The sequence below is a fragment of the Phoxinus phoxinus genome (genome assembly GCF_949152265.1).
Source record: "Phoxinus phoxinus genome assembly, contig: scaffold_55, whole genome shotgun sequence".
Classification (NCBI taxonomy): domain Eukaryota; kingdom Metazoa; phylum Chordata; class Actinopteri; order Cypriniformes; family Leuciscidae; genus Phoxinus; species Phoxinus phoxinus.
In genome coordinates this window covers 166,812-172,811 of record NW_027639377.1, presented here as the reverse complement: position 1 = coordinate 172,811, position 6,000 = coordinate 166,812, and positions in this window count along the sequence as shown.

Here is a 6,000-nt window from a genome sequence, read left to right as displayed (position 1 = left end):
ATCACTCCACCGGCCCTTATGTGTCCCTCCATCACTCCACCGGCCCTTATGTGTCCCTCCATCACTCCACCGGCCCTTATGAGTCCCTCCATCACTCCACCGGCCCTTACGAGTCCCTCCATCACTCCACCGGCCCTTATGTGTCCCTCCATCACTCCACCGGCCCTTATGTGTCCCTCCATCACTCCACCGGCCCTTACGAGACCCTCCATCACTCCACCGGCCCTTACGAGTCCCTCCATCACTCCACCGGCCCTTACGAGTCCCTCCATCACTCCACCGGCCCTTATGTGTCCCCCCATCACTCCACCGGCCCTTATGTGTCCCTCCATCACTCCACCGGCCCTTATGTGTCCCTCCATCACTCCACCGGCCCTTATGTGTCCCTCCATCACTCCACCGGCCCTTATGAGTCCCTCCATCACTCCACCGGCCCTTACGAGTCCCTCCATCACTCCACCGGCCCTTATGTGTCCCTCCATCACTCCACCGGCCCTTATGTGTCCCTCCATCACTCCACCGGCCCTTACGAGTCCCTCCATCACTCCACCGGCCCTTATGTGTCCCTCCATCACTCCACCGGCCCTTATGTGTCCCTCCATCACTCCACCGGCCCTTATGTGTCCCTCCATCACTCCACCGGCCCTTATGTGTCCCTCCATCACTCCACCGGCCCTTACGAGACCCTCCATCACTCCACCGGCCCTTACGAGTCCCTCCATCACTCCACCGGCCCTTATGTGTCCCTCCATCACTCCACCGGCCCTTACGAGTCCCTCCATCACTCCTCCGGCCCTTATGTGTCCCTCCATCACTCCACCGGCCCTTACGAGTCCCTCCATCACTCCACCGGCCCTTACGAGTCCCTCCATCACTCCACCGGCCCTTATGTGTCCCTCCATCACTCCACCGGCCCTTACGAGACCCTCCATCACTCCACCGGCCCTTACGAGTCCCTCCATCACTCCACCGGCCCTTACGAGACCCTCCATCACTCCACCGGCCCTTACGAGTCCCTCCATCACTCCTCCGGCCCTTACGAGTCCCTCCATCACTCCACCGGCCCTTACGAGTCCCTCCATCACTCCTCCGGCCCTTACGAGTCCCTCCATCACTCCACCGGCCCTTACGAGACCCTCCATCACTCCACCGGCCCTTATGTGTCCCTCCATCACTCCACCGGCCCTTACGAGTCCCTCCATCACTCCACCGGCCCTTACGAGACCCTCCATCACTCCACCGGCCCTTATGTGTCCCTCCATCACTCCACCGGCCCTTACGAGTCCCTCCATCACTCCTCCGGCCCTTACGAGTCCCTCCATCACTCCACCGGCCCTTACGAGACCCTCAATCACTCCACCGGCCCTTATGTGTCCCTCCATCACTCCTCCGGCCCTTACGAGTCCCTCCATCACTCCACCGGCCCTTACGAGACCCTCAATCACTCCACCGGCCCTTATGTGTCCCTCCATCACTCCACCGGCCCTTACGAGACCCTCCATCACTCCACCGGCCCTTATGTGTCCCTCCATCACTCCACCGGCCCTTATGTGTCCCTCCATCACTCCACCGGCCCTTACGAGACCCTCCATCACTCCACCGGCCCTTATGTGTCCCTCCATCACTCCACCGGCCCTTACGAGTCCCTCCATCACTCCACCGGCCCTTACGAGACCCTCCATCACTCCACCGGCCCTTATGTGTCCCTCCATCACTCCACCGGCCCTTACGAGACCCTCCATCACTCCACCGGCCCTTATGTGTCCCTCCATCACTCCACCGGCCCTTACGAGTCCCTCCATCACTCCACCGGCCCTTACGAGTCCCTCCATCACTCCACCGGCCCTTACGAGTCCCTCCATCACTCCACCGGCCCTTACGAGACCCTCCATCACTCCACCGGCCCTTATGTGTCCCTCCATCACTCCACCGGCCCTTACGAGTCCCTCCATCACTCCACCGGCCCTTATGTGTCCCTCCATCACTCCACCGGCCCTTATGTGTCCCTCCATCACTCCACCGGCCCTTACGAGACCCTCCATCACTCCACCGGCCCTTACGAGTCCCGGCACTTATTGCCAACACATCACGCAACAACCTCAGGCACTCCGGCACGGCTCACCTCTGGCGGTCGGCTGGTTCATCAGAATAAAGCCGCAGAAGGGGAACCGCTGTGTTGAGATGGCAGTAGATGTGGTTCAGCGCCTGTAGTCTACATGCATGATTGTAGTTTGAATAAAGCTTTTTGTTTCATGTGTTGACTTTTATATGCATTTGTTTATTGTGTGATGGTGACTTTCATTCATTCATTTACTCATTTATTAATATTTATCATTGTTGTCAGTAAATAAAATATAATTATTTAATTAATTAATGCTTTAATTAATTGTTTAAATGAAAATGTAGATATGTTCACAATATACACATCTAGAGTGTATTCATGCATAGCTATGTCATATGACATACATTACATTTTGTTTGTTTTGTTGAATTATATCATTTTCAGTAAAAAGTAATATAAGTAAGTATTGGTCAGTATTTCTCGTTGTTATTATTGTATGGTTTTGGGTGGGATAGCAATGCAATTCATTCTGGGGTAATATTGATTTTTAGTATTAATGATACGTATAAAATCAACAGTTTTCTCCAAAGGCGAATCTTCACACAGCTGCCCACGTCTCCTTTGTGTTTGTGCGGACATTACAGACGCTGAGGAAAACAGTTCTGTAGGGCTGTCGAGTTACTGATGTTATGAGGTGTGTGTATATATATATATATATATATCATGGGTTTGCAATTACATAATATGAGATTTTATACACAGGAAAAAGGTTGAATATCTTCATATATCTTTTCTTAAATAATTAATTATAATACATTTAAATAATGCATTTTTTGTTATTTATAGGCCTAGGCCTGAGGGATGAAACGACAGAAAAAGAGGAAAACAGCAGTAAGCCACTTTTGCCTGTGGATGAAAATGTTTGGGTATAAAATAAAGAAATTAACAACATATTCAAGAGATGACAATTTTGGGATTTCGTAATAAAAATAAATAATATCGTACAGGATAAAACGGTGGGTCACATAAGTAGGGTTAAATATAAGAACTTAAATCAACCCTAAATGTATTCACAAAATAAATGGGCAGCAGTTTCTTCAAAAAGACCATAAAATGAGCAAGTTTAATCAATATCAAGATATTTACAGATAGATGAATTAAACGAGTCGTTAAAATCTTTTAAGTTGTTGCACTTGTGATAACGCGGCGTAGGTCACATGATAACGTCAACATGGCAGATTTCCGGTTCGCATTCATACTTAACGAGATTTGGCTATAAAGTACCTACTCTTTTAGCGCTCGTTAAGTAAGTACATATTGAAATTAAGTACCTACTCATTGAGTATGCGGTTTCGAACGCAGTCCAAGGCTTTGGCTACGTTTACACGTGGCCGGTTATTTTCATAAACGGACATTTCACCCTCTCCGTTTTCAGAAAAGTGTTCGTTTACACGAACCCGTGTATATGCCGTCAAGAGCATGCCAAACCTATAGGTGGCAGTGTAACGAGAAGCTCAAGCCCACGTTAGCCAATCAGAATCCCGAAAATATAGGTTGCACTTTTGACGCAGTGCAAGTTCTGTCGCATACTGTGACGTCGACTGCCTAAAACTCCGTTTAGGATGTTTACATGCAAACGTGCAAACGGAGTTTTCCAAAATCTCCTCTCTGAACTGAGTTTTTAGAAAGAATCGTTTTCAGAGGAGAATTCTCCGTTTGCGTGTAAACGAGGGGCACAACCGAAGGGAAATGTCTCCGTTTTTCAAAAGAACCATGTACGTGTAAACGGGGCCTTAAATCAGAGAAGCTAACAAGCATAATAAAAAAACAGGTGAAAGACATAAAGTATAATCAGTCCAGGTAAAGCATAAGATGGAAGGATAATAGAGAAGGAGTGCCCCCCAGTGGCTCACGCGGGCACTCCAGTCGCTGACTGTCACAATGTAGAACACACACTGTGTAGATCAAATCGCACCATAATGACCAAAAATGGCCCATTGAAACCCATTAAAACGTCGTTTAAAGCCGGGGCCGTCATTAATACATGAATCATGACTTATGTTGAAACATCCTTTAATTTTGAAGCAAAAGCATTATATTTGCATTATATAGTGTATTCCACCAGATGACGTCACTACATACACTCTTAGAAGAAAAGCTTCTATCAGGCGCTACGTATTTGGAACCCCTAAAAGGTTCTATACAGAACCCTTTTTAAGGCTTCAATCAAAAGAACCCTTTAGGGTTCGTTGTAACCAGGAAAAAGGTACTATATGGAACCTTTTAGGGGTTCATTCATTACCATTTGTTTTGTCTTTTCCGGATTAAATATTTCATATTATTGACAAACATCAAAACCTTAAAACGTAAAAATGTAATTCACTTAAAAAAAGTCACCCATGCAACGAATTACAACTACAAAATGTTGCAGAATAATGTAATATAGCCTATGAATTAATAATAGCCTAAAGGACCTTTGTGCCAAAAGGGTTCTTTCTTGTAATTATAGAACCTTTTTTAGCATAAAAGGTTCTTTGGAGTTGAGTAAAGAACCCTATGGTTCTATATAGAACCCCAATGAACCCTTTTTTCTAAGAGGTATTCCCTATGGGGGGAAATGCACGTTATTTTCCTGGTTTCCCCTAGGGGCACTATTGAAGGTGTTATGAAGCATTTTAATGGCTCAATGATCTAAAATCATGTTTCTGAGTATGTGTGGATGTCTGAGAGCAATGTGTGTCTGCGTTGACAAAAGTGTGTGTGTGTGTGTGTGTGTGTGTGTGTGTGTGTAGGGCCTAAATATAATACATGGTGTTAAGGCGAGTGACAAAAATCATAATATCCTGAAGGTCATATTTTACCCTTTCTGTCTATACTCTCTCTCTCCCTCGTGTGTGTGTGTGTGTGTGTGTGTGTGTGTGTGTGTGTGTGTGTGTGTGTGTGTGTGTGTGTGTGTGTGTGTGTGTGTGTGTGTAGGGCCTAAATATAATACATGGTGTTAAGGTGAGTGACAAAAATCATAATATCCTGAGGGTCATATTTTACCCTTTCTGTCTATACTCTCTCTCTCCCTCGTGTGTGTGTGTGTGTGTGTGTGTGTGTGTGTGTGTGTGTGTGTAGGGCCTAAATATAATACATGGTGTTAAGGTGAGTGACAAAAATCATAATATCCTGAGGGTCATATTTTACTCTTTCTGTCTATACTCTCTCTCTCCCTCGTGTGTGTGTGTGTGTGTGTGTGTGTGTGTGTGTGCAATAGTATTTAGAAGAAAAAAAATGTTCATGGTGATCTTGTAGTTTTGCTTTCTTTCTAGAGCAAATTTTGATGTGTAGGGAGACAGGCACAGGTTATAGTCACCTAGTAGAAATCAGCAATGTTTGCAATACTGCAGATGTTTGCATTATGCCAATTATATGAAAAATGGTACCAACTGGTAGCCTTTTATTCACGCTGCTAGGCAGCCTGGATACCATGGACTAGATTTTGGCCTCAGAGAGGGGACCAATCACAGATCGGGGAGGGAGCAGCGAGGGGACCAATCACAGAACGGGGAGGGAGCAGCGAGGGGACCAGTAGTAATACCCGGGACCTTATGTCAAAGTGATTAATGGCTTTGACCTCTGACCTTAGGCGGGGGTTTCCCACCCCGCCCCCTTCCGGTATGTGGGATCAAAGGCTAACCTTTGACCTTGGGGGGTTTCCGCTTGCTCCGGAATAGGAGATCAAAGGGTTGACCTCTGCCCTGCTATCAATCCATCATGTAAATAGGACAGTTGGTTTGACCCGGCGACCTGGCTAGCCATCGATCAAGTGATATGTAGTTTGACCTTGTGGCCCTGTCTAATATAGATCATGGTTTTTGACAGAAGTTCTTTTAATTATTTGTGACGAATGGTTTGGAGATAAGGTTTTGAGATAAGGTGTTTTAATTATTTGT